At 34.7% G+C, this 18950-nt stretch overlaps 1 long non-coding RNA gene across 1 annotated transcript in view; it reads right to left on the bottom strand.

Moving 5' to 3' along the window:
* LOC309663237 overlaps window positions 1-17344 on the bottom strand; it is a 241321-nt gene extending 223977 nt beyond the window's left edge. Inside the window, exon 1 of the long non-coding RNA XR_014265167.1 lies at window positions 1694-17344. This is a non-coding gene — a long non-coding RNA (uncharacterized lncRNA). The remainder of the gene's footprint in view (window positions 1-1693) is intronic.
* Between the last annotated feature and the right edge of the window lie 1606 nt (window positions 17345-18950).

Here is an 18950-nt window from a genome sequence, read left to right as displayed (position 1 = left end):
CTCATTTTGAAAGTCAAGAAACATTTAGTTTAATAGCTAATTCATCACACTGAAAGGGCATATGCCCTCGAGAACCCCCAACTAACTTGGTCCGGCCTGCCCTCCAGGGAAAAGAGGAGGATGGAAGCCAGCACAAGGGTAGCCCATTTATTAGAAATTAGCTCAATATTATATCACACTAGGTAAGCGTCAAGAATGGAGCGTGTTTTTTATCCTAAATCTTCTTGCAATTCTGACTCCATCAGTAAAATATTCAGCTCTTCCTGTGAGAGCAAGGCCCAGGGTTTTGGGTCCTTAGGGGTAGAAACAGCTTCACTTTATGAGTGAGCCTACTAAATTAGTAGGTAACACTGGGGGACACATCAAGGTTAAAGCTGTATCATCCAGGGTCTTATCATGAGACAGAAACACAGCCAATCATTTCAACAAATAAGAAGCAAAGAGCTAAATAGATGGAGAGATATACCATGTTCTTGGACTGGAAGAATCAACATTGTGAAAATGACTCTACTACCCAAAGCAATCTACAGATTCAATGCAATCCTTATCAAACTACCACTGGCATTTTTCACAGAACTAAAACAAAAAATTTCACAATTTGTATGGAAATGCAAAAGACCCCGAATAGCCAAAGCAATCTTGAGAACGAAAAATGGAGCTGGAGCAATCAGGCTCCCTGACTTCAGACTATACTACAAAGCTACAGTAATCAACACAGTATGGTACTGGCTCAAAAACAGAAATATAGATCAATGGAAGAGGACAGAAAGCCCAGAGATAAACCCACGCACATATGGTCACCTTATCTTTGATAAAGGAGGCAAGCATATACAGTGGAGAAAAGACAGTCTCTTCAATAAGTGGTGCTGGGAAAACTGGACAGCTACATGTAAAAGTATGAAATTAGAACACTCCCTAACACCATACACAAAAACAAACTCAAAATGGATTAAAGACCTAAATGTAAGGCCAGACACTATCAAACTCTTAGAGAAAAACATAGGCAGAACACTCTATGACATAAATCACAGCAAGATCCTTTTTGACCCAGCTCCTAGAGAAATGGAAATAACAACAAAAATAAACAAATGGGACCTAATGAAATTTAAAAGCTTTTGCACAGCAAAGGAACCCATAAACAAGACGAAAGACAACCCTCAGAATGGGAGAAAATATTTGTAAATGAAGCAACTGACAAAGGATTAATCTCCAAAATTTACAAGCAGCTCATGCAGCTCAAGATCAAAAAAACAAACAACCCAATCCAAAAATGGGCAGAAGACCTAGACATTTCTCCAGAGAAGATATACAGATGGCCAAGAAACACATGAAAGAATGCTCAACATCATTAACCATTAGAGAAATGCAAATCAAAACTACAATGAGATATCATCTCACACCAGTTAGAATGGCCATCATCAAAAAATCTACAAACAATAAATGCTGGAGAGGGTGTGGAGAAAAGGGGACCCTCTTGCACTATTGGTGGGAATGTAAATTGATACAGCCACTATGGAGAACAGTATGGACGTTCCTTAGAAAACTAAAAGTAGAACTACCATATGACCCAGCAATCCCACTACTGGGCATATACCCTGAGAAAACCATAATTCAAAAAGAGTCATGTACCAAAATGTTCATTGCAGCTCTATTTTGCAATAGCCAGGACATGGAAGCAACCTAAGTGTCCAACAACAGATGAATGGATAAAGAAGATGTGGCACATATATACAATGGAATGTTACTCAGCCATAAAAAGGAACGAAACTGAGTTATTTGTAGTGAGGTGGATGGACCTAGAGTCTGTCATACAGAGTGAAGTAAGTCAGAAAGAGAAAAACAAATACTGTATGCTAACACATATATATGGAACCTAAGGAAAAAAAAAAAAAGGTCATGAAGAACCTAGGGGCAAGATGGGAATAAAGACACAGACCTACTAGAGAATGGACTTGAGGATATGGGGGGGGAGGGCAAGCTGTGACAAAGTGAGAGAGTGGCATGGACATATATACACTACCAAACGTAAAATAGATAGCTAGTGGGAAGCAGCCGCATAGCACAGGGAGATCAGCTCGGTGCTTTGTGACCACCTACAGGGGTGGGATAGGGAGGGTGGGAGGGAGGGAGATGCAAGAGGGAAGAGATATGGGAACATATGTATATGTATAACTGATTCACTTTGTTATAAAGCAGAAACTAACACACCACTGTAAAGCAATTATACTCCAATAAAGATGTTAAAAAAAAAAAAAAGCAGCAGCAAATAGCCATGTGTGAACTGCTTATGGAAAGGGCCATATGGTAGAGACTTGCCAGTGGCCTCTAGGACCTGAAGGTGGAGTCCAGCAAGCAGTCAATTAGATACCGGGGCCCTGAGCCACACAACCACAAGTATATAAATTCCGCCAAAAACCTGCATGAGCTTCAAAGATGGTTCTTCCCTAGTTGAGTTTCCAGATGAGAATACCGTCCAGCTGACACCTTGATTGCAGCCTGACAAAACCCAGAGCAGAAAATCCAATACTAATTGTGAGCAAATGAATGAGGGTCAAGCTGCTAGACATGTGGTAATTTGTTATACAGCAGCAATAGAAAATTAATACATACCCCTAGGGCTAAGGAACATGCCAACAAAGGAGAAACTTTGAAACTGAGAGAAGGAAATTTCCCATTAAGGATGAGACATAGGCTTCTGTGGAGTTGATGAACTACTGAAGCAGTGTGCCACCCACTGTTCTGATCAAGAAGAAACTTTCTGGAGACCACTCACCACTATATAATCATGCAAGAATGGACACTTCAGGACCCACTGCATGCCAGTAGGCTTGCTACCACACAGGAAAAAAACAAAAACGAGAAAACTCTCTTCACCCTCCCTCAGGCTTACCACCTCCCCTCCGGGGACCCCTGTTAGCAGAGCCTAACTGAAGCCAGCTGAGCAAGAATAAAGTCTGAGGGTCCAACTGCAGTATCACAAAATAGACAAAGGGGTGTGGGCTTTCAGCTGAGAGGCAATAAAGTAGTTATTGGAATAGTGTCTATAGTTATAACTCCTAAGATCATTTTCAAAAAGGCCCATGTATCCTGACAGAGGAAGAAGGCACAGTAAGAAGGAAAAGGGGAAAATGCTGCATACTGAAGTCAGAGTTAAAGGCCAGTGTAAGAAGACAAGATCCCTTCTCATTCCCTAACATGTTACTGAAGAAACAGAACAACAGGGCAGACAGGGCTCTGGCCCCTTCCTCCTCTTCACTTACACAATGGACTTGAGGATTCAGCATCTCAAAGTTGCAAAGTAAGCACATGATGCCTGGAGTGCCTGTAAATATGAACAGCGTCTTATGATAGAGTGTTATTAGTTTCTTCTGTCCTATGATTTAGTTTCTCACTTGATTTTTTAATAGCACCCTGATTTTTTCAACAATGCAAATTTGACTATAATCCAGTTTAAAAAATGGCATCAGCATTATTAGCATTTTATTTCCCTCACATACCGTTTTCATTGCTATTCTAACATAATTTCAAGTATTCATTAAAATATAACCAAAGCCTTTGACCTTAAAATTAACCAACAAAAGAAACATTAGGAAATTCATAGCACTTTGCAAATGTTCTGACTTGCTTAGCCCATATTATCATGTCAGGAAGCCTATAGCTCTTTCAAACATTTTTCCCCTTGGGGTTCAAGTCAGCAACTACTTACACAGACTGTAATATTTTTAAGCAATTACAATAAAGTGAAAGAGCTCCCATAACTCAGTTTAGAACAGAGTTTAGAAAGATTAGCCTTCCCTTCCTATCTAGTGTATTTGTCAGAGATGTCTAGTTTTACTAGACTTACACATGCAAAAATGTGTTCACACAGGCGTACACCCACACTCACTCCCATGCTGATGCTGCTAAGTTTGTTGTAGCCCAATAATTAACTATTTGAGGACTGAACTCACAAGTGTACTTTATTAAAGACAGAAACTCAAACCACAGCAACATAAAAAAATTATATGTATTAGCACTCATAATTATGCAGCACACACATATGCTGACCCTGTTGACTCATTTGATGTAGTCAGCATTTTTTTCATCTCTCAGCTCTGACATTTTTTGTATGTTGGCCTAATTCTTTTGCAGATAAGCTTTCTTCATTTGGTGGTGGTAAGTTAACAGGGAGGGCAAGAAATGTGAGATGTGGAGGTATGGCTACAAAGAGCTTTATAATTATATTGGACTCAGTAACTCCAAAGAAAAGAGTCTCTCGTTCTGCATCTATATAGAAAATATCAAGGAATCACTCTGATTGGCCCAGTTTATGTTAAATATGCCTAGCTCTGAGCAAGTTGTCGTGACTAGGGCAATGTGATACGATGATGGACCAAGTCTAAAGTATATTCCCATCCCTGGCCATGGCAATGGGGTACTGAATTGGCCTCTCCACCTGAATGAGTGGAGAGAGGAAGAAATGAGACGCTTTACCAGAAAAGGGAGTGAAGGGATTCCCGTCCAATGGAAATAACCATTGTACAATATAGGTGCCCTCCATGGCAGTGGTGACAGCAGCTAATCCAGTTAGCCATCATGGAATAGTCTTCTTCAAATTGTTGAGTTGGAGAGAATCATAACAATTCATGAAATTAAATGCTTTGTTCCTCACATTATGGTGGGTATGCTCATTTGTACATTGCTTAATGAAGAGCCAACTAAGTAGAAGGCTGTCTAGGTGCTAAGAGACAAAGATACAGGGGTCTCAGAAGATTCGATTATAAATTGTCTAAGAGATCTATCAGCTAAGCAAAGCACACCCACCTTCCTCCACTTTGCTTACTATATCCCTTATCTAATAACTGCTCTATGATAAGAAAGAAGCTTTATTTATCAGAACTCTACCAGTTGCAGGTGATAGAAAGTCAAGTCAAACCAACCTACGTAAAAAAAGAAAACGTCTTTTTCCATGTAACTAAAAGTTTAGAGGGATACACAGATCATTTAGAGGGCACTCAATGACATTGTAACTCCATGTTCTGTCTCTTCAGGTCTCATCTCTGCTTTCTTCTGCCTTGGCTTTATAGTCAGGCCAGCTTTCTCCTCATGGTGGGCAAAACAAGCACCAGGTTTATATGCTTTAGGTTTATATGGCCCTAGGGCTTGTAATCCCAAAGGAAAAGGGAGCATGTGTCTCAAGAGCAGAAAAGTCTTAGTGAGAACTCTAATTTTCTCTGATTGAGTCACATGCTCTCTCCTGAACCAATCATACAAACCAAGCACAAGTTTGGACATTTTTATCTTGAGTCCATTTGAGCCTACATGGAATAGATTCCTCATAGGAAAAAGGGGTTCTGTTAGTGGAAAGAAAGGATGTGATGGGCTGCCACACTTCAGTACTAAAGAAGGGCCAGTTGCACTGTAATTTGTAAGCCCAATATTGTAGGAACATCGCCTCCATGGTTCCAAAGATATATTTTCTCAAGACCTATTTGATTCAGATATTTTGATATAGCTATTCTGATAAAAGTTCCATTTTGGAATGAGTGAACCTCAGAATAAAGGAGGCATTCTGTTTCATTCACAATTTGGTAATAATTTAAAACGTAAAATTGTCATTTTTAGGCCATGTTCAGATGTCTGTCATATAAATGGATGGATCAAAAAAGCTACATGCAAAAATGTAATAGTAAGTTAAATACTAGAGCTGTGATGTTCTTTTATGGCATCTGCTCCAGGAGCTACTTTCTAGGATCTACCTGATTAGCAAGGACTAGAAAAGAACTCAAATCCTCCACAAGCAGGGACAACCAGGTATCTATTAGACAAAATCAAGTATATTTACTGTGGCACTGCATCTCAGTGGCTATTTGATAACTGCTGTCTAATTTTCATACTGGTGAGGGTATGGACTCAGTGCTTCTCCCAGTGCATATCACCTGAGAATATATCATCAGGCACAAAACAATATTTTTAGTATCTCAAGATTTCTGCCTTATGTTGGACAATAATATCCTTACTCTTGTTCCTATAGTAAGCATAATGAAATAAAATATAATATTTACATATAAAGATATTTTATAGATATCTAATGATATAAATAATATATGCCTAAAAACATTCATAATATACAAAGAGGAAGGTTTACCCTAGACCTATGCAATATGAGGATTTATTTTAATTCTAATAACAGACTTGGAATATTTGTATTTTAAAGAAAAGGAAGCTTATTTCTATGTCTAGTAATAATCCTGAAGGTAGACAGAACAAGATTTATGTGGAGGTAGCATGGTTGCATGGATCCAGGATCTCGGTTTTTTGCTCTGCTGCATACAGTTTCCATTCTCAAGTTCAGAACAAAGATCTGTAGCCATTAGATTCATCCTAACCTGATGGATGGAGAAAAAGACACAGAAAGGTGATTCCCCTGCCTTTTAAAGAGACTTGTTAGAACACACACACATTTCTGCTTACATCTCATTTGCCAACTGGAAACCCCACAGCCACAATCTAACTACAAGGGAGAATGGTGTAATTCTTTTAGATGGGTAGCAAGGTAACTAGCCAAATTTGAACTTTTAAATAAAAAAGAGTGTATTTTGCAAAGCAACTATAACCTCTGCCACAACCTATTTACCATTAATTTCAGGGAGACAGGAACTAATCATTAAGCTTACTTCTAAATATGTGTACTACAGTTATGAGAATAACTCATAAAGAATAAAATACTGCTTTTTTTTCTGTAACTGAAACTTATTAATTCACATTTTCCCATTATGTTCAAAATACTGGGTGGGGGCGGTAAACTCATTAGAAGTTATTAAACAAACACCAAAATATCTTGAGGTTATTTTTTCAAGGGCAATTTGCTATTTTGACTGATGTAATCTAGTGGTAGCTTTTTCTAATATAATGTCACCATAGTTATGAAACATTTGAAAGTACCAGAATAAAATGGCATTAAGTTCTTCAAATCTATAAGAACGAAAATCATTTAATTAAGCTATTTAAAATAACTATAAGTTTTGTTCAACTGTGTGACCTTTCTAAACGTAAATTTTCTTGCTAGCAATTCTGTTAGCTACAGGCTTCCGAAAAACCACAAGACAGTATTAAAAAATTTCCCCCCAAAGGCTTAACTAGAGTTTCCAAGCCAATGAAGAATGGCATCATTACAGATATGACAGAGCTGACCCTCTATCAGTGGAGCACACAGATTTGCACTTTCTTCAACCAACTTTCATCCAAATGACCAATAACACACATTCTTAGTACAGTTAACTCAAGTTGTGGTCAGGAGCTTAAACATACCTAAATATTTTTAAGACATTTTCTTCATTAAGACTATACTCTAGGGACTTCCTTGGTGACGCAGTGGTTAAGAATCTGCCTGCCAGTGCAGGGGACATGGGTTCAATCCCTGGTCCAGGAAGATCCCACATGCCTCGAAGCAGCTAGGCCCATGTGTCACAACTACTGAGCCCGCATGCCACAACTACTGAGCCTGAGTGCCACAACTACTGAGCCCACGGCTTAGAGCCCATGCTCTGCAACAAGAAAAGCCACCGCAATGAGAAGCCCACGCCCCACAACTAAGAGCAGCCCCTGCTCTCCGCAACTAGAGAAAGCCTGCGCGCAGCAACAAAGACCCAACACAGCCAAAAATAAATAAAATAAAGTAAATTAAAAAAAAAAACTACACTCTAACAACAAATATTCTCCAGTTGAAGGTTAGGAGTCAGAGCTTGTACATAAAAGATTTTAGGAGTAATGAAACAATCCAAGACAATGTTTTACCCACATTCATAATCTTGATAGTGTTATTTAAAATACAGCAGCAATAATAACAAATAAAATATTTAAGTAACACTAGAGAATTTATAAATCACAATATAGCAATATAATGGGATGTAATACAACTATAAAAAAAACATGTTTCAATGATTTTAATGACAGAAGTTATTACCACAAAAAAATTGTAAAGTCATTATTTTTCTGCTTATGAAAAATTACATACAGAATAGTAGGAAGATACAAAATAATAATAGAGGAGAAAATAAGTATCACCAACTCTTCCGCCACTTAGAAATTACCATGGTAGGGAGACACACAGATAGCCAGCTAGAACTCTGTCTCTGGTAACATTTCTGAAGGTAGGTAGAGCAGGTTTTGAATGGTAGTCGCATGCTTTTAGGAAAGCATGCTCTCACATTGCTCCACTGTACACAACTTCAATTCTGAAAGCCAGACCAAGATTATGCAAATATATACACACAGATCACACTGTGCATATATTTAACATATCTTGGTTAATGTGTAAGGTTTATATTTATGTAATATAATTAAATTTATTGATTTATTAAATCCATGAATACTAATACCTTGTCAGAATATTAACAACGGTTTAAAAACACAAGTTTCCACAACTTTATAGTAGTCTCTTGAATGAATAAGCCAAAAATAAATAAATAAATAAATAAAACAAAATAAACACCCATTGTATCTTTTTATGGCTGAGTAATATTCCATTGTATATATGTGCCACATCTTCTTTATCCATTCATCTGTCAATTTAACACTAGACATTTTATTTTTGATACATCCTCTTACAATTTTTCCATTTATACTTAGTATAAATTGTTAATGTTCATGTCCTAATTTTTGTAAAACCAGTACAGTATAATTTAGAAAACCTATTGATAATTCATAACATTTCTACAGTGCTGAGATGGAAAAATCAATATCTGAAAACGAGTGGTTTCATAAATACATTTTATTAACAAGTGTAGTAAATAGTCTTTGACAATTTTTAAAACTTATTTAAATACTGAAAAAATACCATTGCACTAATAATGTCTTCTCTATGTCCTTTCTAGCTTTTAATAATTATTTTGTAATTATAGTATCATTGCAGTAGTAAAGTCCCTGACATATACCACAAATTTCTTTTAATAGAAAATCCTACAAATTCATCCAAGAGAAGGGCAGTTAAGAATTTGAAAAAATGAATATATAAAAAGTGTAATTGCTTTTTGCATTATCACCAGTGACACTGTCATTGTCATTATTAATCTGTCTCTGTACATTACAAGTACTTTGTTATAATTAATGATCCATTTCTCATTGAACAACACTCTGCCTATGTCTTCCTTTATTAAGCTAGTATTAAGCAAACTCTTTCCAAAATGTAATTCCGTATCATAAATATTTGTATTTTCTTCTGTATTTTCCTAATCATCTGTATGTATGATTCTAATTTCTATATAATAATAAATTAGTTATAAAGGATTCATATCTACTACTTCTTTTATTAACCATATAATTATTTTTTCCTTTTTTTTTTTTTGAGTAGTAAGTTAAAATTCATCATTCTTCACCCTTTGGTGCTTGCTTGCCCTTTCTGTTTATTCATTACTAGGAACAGACATTATTTCCTACTACAGCCTAGTCTTTATCTCTTTATTACCAATGATGAGTTATATCCACTCTAATGAATATGAAGAGCTTCAAGCAGATGGCCAGAAAATATGTTTTCTCAAGTGTTTTAAAAATTTTCTTAAAGTGCTGCATTCTCCTAGATGATTCTGAGAAATAATTAGCAAAGATTGGATTTTTTTTGCAAGTTACATTATTTACAGTTCTAGTAAGGTACATGTTGAATTACAATAAAATGTACATATTTAAAGTGTACAATTTGATAGGTTTTGACAGAAAATTATACCTGTGAAGCTATCACCATAATCAATATAATGAGTATATCCCTCAACCTCAAAAGTTGCTCATGCCCTTTTGCACTCCTGCCCCCTTTTTCCCCAAGCAGCCACTAATCTGCCTTCTTTCATTAGAGATTAACATGCATTTATTAGAATTTTACATAAATAGAAATATACATAAATGTATGTACTCTTTTTGTCTGGCTTCTCTCACTCAGCATAATTATTTTGAAATTCATATATATTGTAGTATCTATCAATAGTCATTCCTTTTCTATTGTTGAGTAGCATTTAATAGTATGGATATACCATAATTTGTTTATCCATTCACTGGCTGATGGACATATGGGTTAGTTACTTTTTTTTTTTTTTTAGGACTTCCAGATTGCTTTTTTTTTTTTAGTTACATTTTACAGTTATTACAGATAAAGTTGCTATTTTATTCGCATGCATGTCTTAAATGGACATATACATTCATTTATTTTGGATAAATACCTAGTGCTCAAATGGCTGTATCATACAGCAGGTGTACATTTAACATAGACATGACACTAAAAGTTAAATTGATAAAATCAAAAGTTGATAAATTCAACTGCAAAATTTCTTCTCTTCAAAACAATTAGTTAAGAGAATTAAAAGTGAAGACACAAACTTGGAGAAAATATTTTTAAATCATCTGAGGAAAGATTTGTATCAGAAATATATGAAATATATGAAGAACTCTCAAAACAATTTTTAAATAAATTAATAAATAATTTTAAAAAATAAGCCATTTTTAAAAAGTTATTTTAAAAAAGACGTAAAAAGCCTACAATAAGAAAAGCAAAAGTTTAAATGCAGCCCATGACTGATCAAGAAACACCTTTTGTCTATTGTCCAGTCCGAAGAATTAAGAAACGCAACACTGTTTTCCTATTCCCAAATCTGACACATTATTCTATTTTGAATAAGCCATAATATTACAATTCTGGTTCTAGTTTCAAACCAAACCACTTTAAATTTTACTTTTTTTTTTTTTTTTTTTTTGTAGCATCAACTAAGTGACAGATCCTGGGATAGTCTCTTGATACATAAATGAATACGATGGTGCTTCTGCCCTTGAGCAGCTCAAAGTAAGCATGTTTATGATTTTGTCTTGGCTTGTGATGATTTACCCAAGGAGATTCTTTCGTTAGGAAGCTTTATGTCTCCTAGCTTGATTGTGGCAACCGAGCTGCCAAGTTCCTGTCGCCAATTATCTATTACCTGTTACCAGAGAGTTTTAAGGGGTGCACAAGTATTCTTTCTCTCAAAATATCACATAGCCCTTCAACCAACTTTTCATGTCTCCTATGTGTAGTCCTTCCACATGATTTCTCTCAAATGGAAACTGGAAAATTCAAATTGATTTTTCCCTTTTTTTCTACTAATGCAAGATGGATCCAGGTTTGCTAAATCCACCAATGACCTTCTGAGTTGATAAATTAGTTTCTATGCTTTTTGTACTGCTTCAAAGCATTTCCCAGCCTGACCACTCCTTCCTTCTTAAACCTTTGTTTTCCATGATAGAGCCCTATTCTTGTTCTTATAAACTCCCTGACCCTTGCTTTCACCTCTCTTTCACCAGATCTTCACTTCCTGCTCTAACACGCCAGATTTTCCTAAATTTACATTCTTTTTTTCACTCACTCTTCTTGAAAAATTTCATCCATATTCATGTTTGTAACTATAGCCTTTTAAGTTAATGATTTTAGAATCTATGTCCTAGAGCCACTATTTATGTAATGCCTACTACGTGCTCATTATGCTAGGGACTTTGCATAAATTATCTCATTTAATTCTAAAACACCCCCAGCTTATTTTACAACCCATATGGCCAGGAAATAAATTCATGCCAATACAGTTCAGTACCCTGGAAAACCTGTTTTCACTTAAACTAAGGTTTAAAAACAAATCTTAAACTCCACCCTTCAAGTCACTTTGACAGCTATTATCTTGAAAGACAGAGTTTAAGCAAACTGAAATCACTTAGGAGGACTCAAGTACTCAACCCTAATATACAATGCATGCAACTCCTTTCCCTTAAAATAATATTTTTACTCAAATCCTTCTTTTATTCTCCTTTTATCTGATGGAAGGGATATAAAACTAGAAGCAGACAGGGGCACTGGACGCACAGCACCATTGTAATCTCCAAAAGGGTCTAAAGTATGCAGCTTTTTCCTATTTTTTTTTTCTTTTTCAGAAAATTTCTGTTTTTATCAATTATATTTTGAGACCACTGTTGCTCAGACTAGATTCTGGGAGACAGTGATGTCAACAATTTGAAAATGTGTCAGCTGACTTCCGCTTCACAACATACTGCCATCCCTCCTGAAGTCACTTTACCACATACGTCCCACATATTTCCAATATGATTTCTCTCCATTCTCATTGCCAATACCAGAGTTGTTTCTCATCATCTCCCACCTGAACAATTACCATGACCTCTTAACTGCCTTCAGTCTCACCCTGCTGCAATCCCTTCTCCACATTTTAAAGGTGATTTTTATGAAATGCACATGTAATTACTTGGTATCAAATTGATTCATCCTCTCCTCCCAATGCCATATCCCTCTGCAAATGGTCAGGTTTCAGTCCATAATTCTTCTCTTTGATGATAAATAGTTTCTCTTTGATGGATGTTTTAAAACTTCCTATACAATAGTGCCCACGAACTTAATTTATCAACTTAATTTATTTCTAAAAATGGTATAAAGAAGGAGAGAGAAATGAAATTAAAATGTATACGTCTATAAATTGATGACCTGTCACCTAGAATTGACCTTTAGCAGGGACTATCAGGGCATCACATTCTAGCCATTTATTCAGAAAATTACTTGTCAAGGACATGTAAAGAAAATTCCCCATAGAAAAATGCATATGCCAAAAAATATTTAAAATACTTTCAACATTATTACTAAAAATAAATGCACCCTGGGAAGTAATTCCTAACTCGATAAATAAGCTCAAATAACCCTATTATCAAAATCTGAAAAGAATATGACATACTCCTTAACAAAATACTGGCAAAAGTATATCAATGTACAAAATGGATAATACATCACAGCATGTGGAATTTATCTAGGAATGCAAATTTGACTAATATTTGAAAATTAAAGTAATTCACAATAGTAAAAAAAAGAAAAAACAATTTTACATGATCTTCTCAGTAAATGCAGAAAAACTATTTAACAAAATTCAATACATATCTTTTTGTGATTAAAAAAAAACTAGTCAAATTACAGATAGAAGAAAATCACCTCTATCTGACAAAGGGTATCTATAAAAAAATCCTACTGTTGACATTATACCTGATGACATATTAAGCATGAACACTTTCCCCTAAAAACAGGAACAAAGCAAAGATTTCAACTATTCACATTTGTATTCAAGATTTTAATAGAGGTCTTAGACAATGCAATAAGGCAAAATAAATAGCAGGCATACAGATATTAAAGGAATAGATAAAACTATCTTTATTTACAGATATTATCATTGTATTTATACAAAGCCCTAAGGAATCTACCAAAAAGCTACTAAATATAATAAGTGAATATATCATGGACTCTGACTACAAAAACAATAGAGAAAAAAACAATTGCATTTCCATATATAATCAAATAACTGAAAAATTATTAAATGGTACATTTTAATAGCATAATATATCAAGAAATAAACTTAACCAAAAACAGACAAGATCTCCACACTGACCACTACAAAATATTGCTAAGAATTTAATCAGACCCATAAGATGGAGAGATTTACCATGTTAATGGATAGGAAAATACAATATTGTAAATGAGTTAATTCTTCCAAATTGATCTATAGATTCAATGCTATATCAATCAAAATCCCACACATCTTTCTTGTAGAAATTAAAAACCAGTGCTAAAATGTATATGGAAATGTAAAACAACCCAAATAGCCAAAATTAGTTTATAAAGAACACAATTAGAAACTTAATGGTACCTAATTGTAAGACAAGTTACCAAACCATAGTAATGAAGACAGTGTGCTATTAGTGTAAAGCCAGACAAATGAATAAATTACAGAGTAGTCTAGAAATAAATCCACTTTATTTTTCACAAATTGGCAGTGAAATCCAATGGGTATTGAAGAATAATTTTATTAAATGGTTCATTATTAGCTGAATATTCATGTGGGAAAAAAATGAAGCTTGACCAATACCTCAAACCATACACAAAAATTAAAAGAATTTCAGTTAAACATAAAAGCTATAACTATAAAGTTCCTAAAAAAAGGAGAAAGTAGGGGGGAAAATCCTTAGTAATTTTTGCTTAGGCAAAGTTTTCTTAGAAGGCAAAAATCACTAACCATCAAAGAAAACAATTAAAAACTAGATTTCCAAGTCAAAAATTTTGCTTATCTAAATACACAAGACAATGAACAGTCAAAAATAATTGAAGTGTATATATATTTATATATTATATTGGGTATGTGTGAGCATGAAAGAGCATGAGAGAGAGGAGTGGGGAGGGAGACACAAACAGGACTGATATTCAGAATAGATAAAGAACTTCTACAAGCAACATTTCTTGCCAAAAGATTTGAAGCAACACAATTCACAAAAGAGAATATATAAATAGCCAAAAATTCTCAAAATTTAGTCAACAGGGAAAAGCAAAATAAAGTCACACTTAAATACCGGTATATATTCACTAGAATGGATAAAATTTAAGAGGTTACAACCAAATCTTGAAGAGGATGTAGAGCAAGTGGACCTCTCATATTGCTGGTATAAATGCAAAATGGTACAAGCACTTTGAAAAACTGTTCAGTAGTTTCCTGTGAAGTTAAATGTCTCTATCTCTTATGATCCTACTATTCTAGTCCTGTGTATTCACCCAAAAGAAATATATCACCAAGAAGGCTTGTCAGGTATTTTAATAGCTGCTTTCTTACTAATAGCAAAACTTTTTAAACGACTTTAATATCTAAATAGAATAAAAAACAAGTATGATATATTTATACAATGGAATATTACTCTGCAATAAAAAACTGACACATACACACAACATGGACAAACCTCAAAAATATTACTTTGAGCAAAAGAAATCAGACACAAAAGAGTACATGTTGTATGATTCCAATTATGAAGTTACAAACTTGCAAAACAAATATATAGTGATAGAAATCAGAATATTGGTCATCTCTGGGGAGCAGGGCATCAACTAGAAAAGGGCACAGGGGAAACTTTACAGAGTAAGGGCAACATTCTATAGAGTGTTGCACACATGAATACATTTCCCATAATTCATGGAAGGGTACATTGAAGATCTGTACTTTTTACTGAAGGTAACTGTACCTCAATTTATTAGAACTACATTGAGATACAATTTTTCACTTGTCAGTTGTGCAAAATCCACATTTTGACAACACATTCTGTTGATGTGGCTGTGGAGAAACAATCACAGTCAAAATTTTGATGAGAGTACAAGGTGATACAACTCCTAGGAGATGTGGTAAATTTGGCATTACCTAGTAAAATTACAGTGTATTTGCTCTTGCACCCAGCAATCTCTCTCCAGGGATTTATACCAAAGATACACAGGCAAAAATATGAAAATATTTATATTTAAGGCTACTTATTGCAGCATTATCTGTAATAGCAAAATAATAAAAATACCAAAATATCCATCAACAGGGTACTGTAAATCAGGGGACAGCCAAAAACTGTTGCTCTCTGCAGCTGTGAAAAAGTGAAAAACAGATCTCTCTCTGTATACTAAATACATATGAAGATGTATTTTTAAATGCAAAAAAAAAAAAAGAACAAAATGCACATGGAAGGTGGAATGCTACCACTTATCTAACATGAGGAAATGATAGTGGGTGAGTGGGTAGGTAGCTTACATTAAAGAACAATGGAGAGATAGGTTACATTTTTTTAAGATGATTGCCTATAGAGGAGGACTGGCAACAGAGTAGAAAGGATGGACATAGAGTAAGATTTCTCTGAATGTCTCTTGGTCTATAGAATTATATTTTGGAACACTGTAATAAATCTATGCAATTATAAGGGAAAATTTTAAAGTATTTTAAAAACAACTCCAAAGAACAATGGTAAAATAAAATACATGAGTCTAACTGTAACTAGTTGGTGGTATAACCACACAGAGATAATATCAAGTGACATTAAAAACAGTAATCTGACTAAACACCCATAGTGAGATACAGCCTTAGGACAAAAATAAACTGCAAAAATATATAAATGGCTTCCAAGAAATCATAGAGTTTGTGGTGATGTTAGTATTGTTACTATGAAATAGTTACTATTTGCAAAATAAAATAAATGAGCAACTGATAATGAGAACTATCATTTTTAGCATGGAAGAAAAGAGACATAGATGGTAAGATTAATGGGTTTAAGCTGAAACTCTCTCATACTGCATTTGAAACAAAAGTGTCAGTAAGAACTTTAATAAATTACCTCTTATACAGAACCAGTTACTTTCTAACTTCTCTATCAATAAGACCTAGGGACCACTCAACAACCCAGATAACAATGAGGAGCCCTAGCAACCATACTGCAGTTTCTAAATAATGTGACCCACAAAAGAGCCATGACTCCTTGGAAAAATGACTGATTCCAGGTCTGGAACATGAAATGCACAAGATAATACTGCAACATTTTGTCATAAGAAAACACAAGGAAAAAGGACTCAATCAACTTAAAGAGGTTACAACTGGCTAAGAACAGAGAATTATATGTTGCTATCCAGGAGTTTATAACAGAAACAACAACTCCTCCTCCTCCCTGGTAACACCTGGAAAATGCTAGTGAACTAGACAGTTACTTTAAAAATAATGATAGTAGCACCACTTATTGAAGAGACTGTCTTTTCTCCATTTTATATTCTTGCCTCCTTTGTCATAGATTAGGTGACCACAGGTGCGTGGGTTTATCTCTGGACTTCCTATCCTGCTCCACTGATCTATATTTCTGTTTTTGTGCCAGTACCATACTGTTTTCATTCCTGTTGATTTGTAGTAGTGTCTGAAGTCAGGGAGCCTGAGTCCACCAGCTCTGTTTTTTCTTTCTCAAGATTGCTTTGGCTATTCAGGCAGGGTCTTCTGTGTTTCCATACAAATTGTAAAATTTTTTGTTCTAATTCTGTGAAAAATGGTATTGGTAATTTGATAGAGGTTGCATTGAATCGGTAGATTACTTTGGAAAACTGGACAGCTACATGTAAAAGAACGAAATTAGAACTTTCTCTAATATCATACACAAAACTAAACTCAAAATGGTTTAAAGACTCAAATGTATCAATAAGACCAGATACTACAAAACTCTTAGAGGAAAACATAGGCTGAACACTCTCTGACAAAAATCGTAGCAAGATCTTTTTTGATCCACCTCCTAGAGTAATGGAAATAAAAACAAAAATAAATAGGACCTAATTAAACTTAAAAGCTTTTGCACAGCAAAGGAAACCATAAACAAAATGAAAAGACAACCCACAGAAGGGACAACCCGCATGGGAGAAAATATTTGCAAACGAAGCTACCGACAAGGGATTAATCTCCAAAGTATACAAACAGCTCATGCAGCTCAATATCAAAAAAACAAACAACCCAATCCAAAAACGGGCAGAAGACCTAAACAGACATTTCTCTGATAGAAGACAAACAGATGGCCAAAAAGCACATGAAAAGATGCTCAATATCATTAATTATTAGACAAATGCAAATCAAAACTACAATGAGGTGTCACCTCACACAGGTCAGAATGGCCATCATCAAAAAATCTACAAACAATAAATGCTGGAGAGGATGTGGAGAAAAGGGAACCCTCCTACACTGTTGGTGGGAATGCAAATTGGTACAACCACTATGGAGAAGAGTACGGAGGTTCCTTAAAAAACTAAAAATAGAACTACCATATGATCCTGCAATCCCACTCCTGGGCATATATCTGGAGAAAGCCATAATTCGAAAATATACATGCACCCCAATGTTCACTGCAGCACTATTTACAATAGCAAGGACATGGAAGCAACCTAAATGTCTATTGTCTGATGAATGGATAAAGAAGATGTGGTACATATAATACAATGGAATATTACTCAGCCATAAAAAAGAACAAAATAATGCCATTTGCAGCAACATAGATAGACCTAGAGATTGTCATACTGAGTGAAGTAAGTCATACAAAGACAAATAACATATGATATCACTTATATGCAGAATCTAAAAAAATGTTACAAATGAACCTATTTACAAAACAGAAATAGAGTCACAGATGTAGAAAACAAACTTATGTTTATCAAGGGGGAAAGGGGGTGGGAGGGATAAATTGGGAGACTGGAACTGACATACACACACTACTATATATAAAATAGATAACTAATAAGAATCCACTGTATAGCACAGGGAACTCTACTCAATACTCTGTAACGACCTATATGGGAAAAGAATCTAAAACAAGAGTGGATATATGTATATATATATAACTAATTCACTTGCTGTATAGCAGAAACTAACACAACACTGTAAATCAACTATGCTCCAGAAAAATTAATTTCAAAAATAGAAAAGAATGCTAGTAAAGCTTTGTTTAAAAAAATGGAATATAAGGAAAGAATCATGCATTTAACCTTCCTTTCCTGTACAAACAGACCCTAAAATTTATCAATTAGTTGATGAGGAAGGAGTTCTCTTTAGAGAACCATTTAGCTAAAAATTGAGGAATGACAGAATTTTTAAATTACCAATTTGAAAATCCTAAGTAACTAATGAATGTGGTCAAAAGCAATCAGTGGCTGCTAACATCACTTAAAAGAAAAAAAACCCAAAACACTAGATATTATGTACCTCCTAATGGAAGCACACATCACCAGTGACATATTCTTTAAAAAAAAAAAAAACCTGAAGTCTGATCATGATTCTAGAATTAACACCATATAGAGGAACATATTGAACAGTGGCATGAAAAAAACAATATAGAAATATAGACTGTGAAAATTCTGTAAGTCAAGTGACTCAGTTTCTCTTACAAATAAGTTACATTACCAACAAAATGGACAGATAACCTATAAGACTAAGAGTCTAATCAAACAACTGCGATATATAGACCTTACTTGGATCCTGATTTAAACAATCAATTTGGGAAAAAAAATCAAAACCTTCATCATTTACATTCAGTGATACCAAAGAATTATGGTTACTGGAGTTATAAATAGTCTTCATTGTTTTAGAACTATACATTAAAAT

Source organism: Balaenoptera physalus (genome assembly GCF_965194825.1).
Source record: "Balaenoptera physalus genome assembly, chromosome: 6".
Classification (NCBI taxonomy): domain Eukaryota; kingdom Metazoa; phylum Chordata; class Mammalia; order Artiodactyla; family Balaenopteridae; genus Balaenoptera; species Balaenoptera physalus.
The sequence above is the reverse complement of the archived record's forward strand: the minus strand, read 5'-3'. Positions and strand labels throughout refer to the sequence as shown.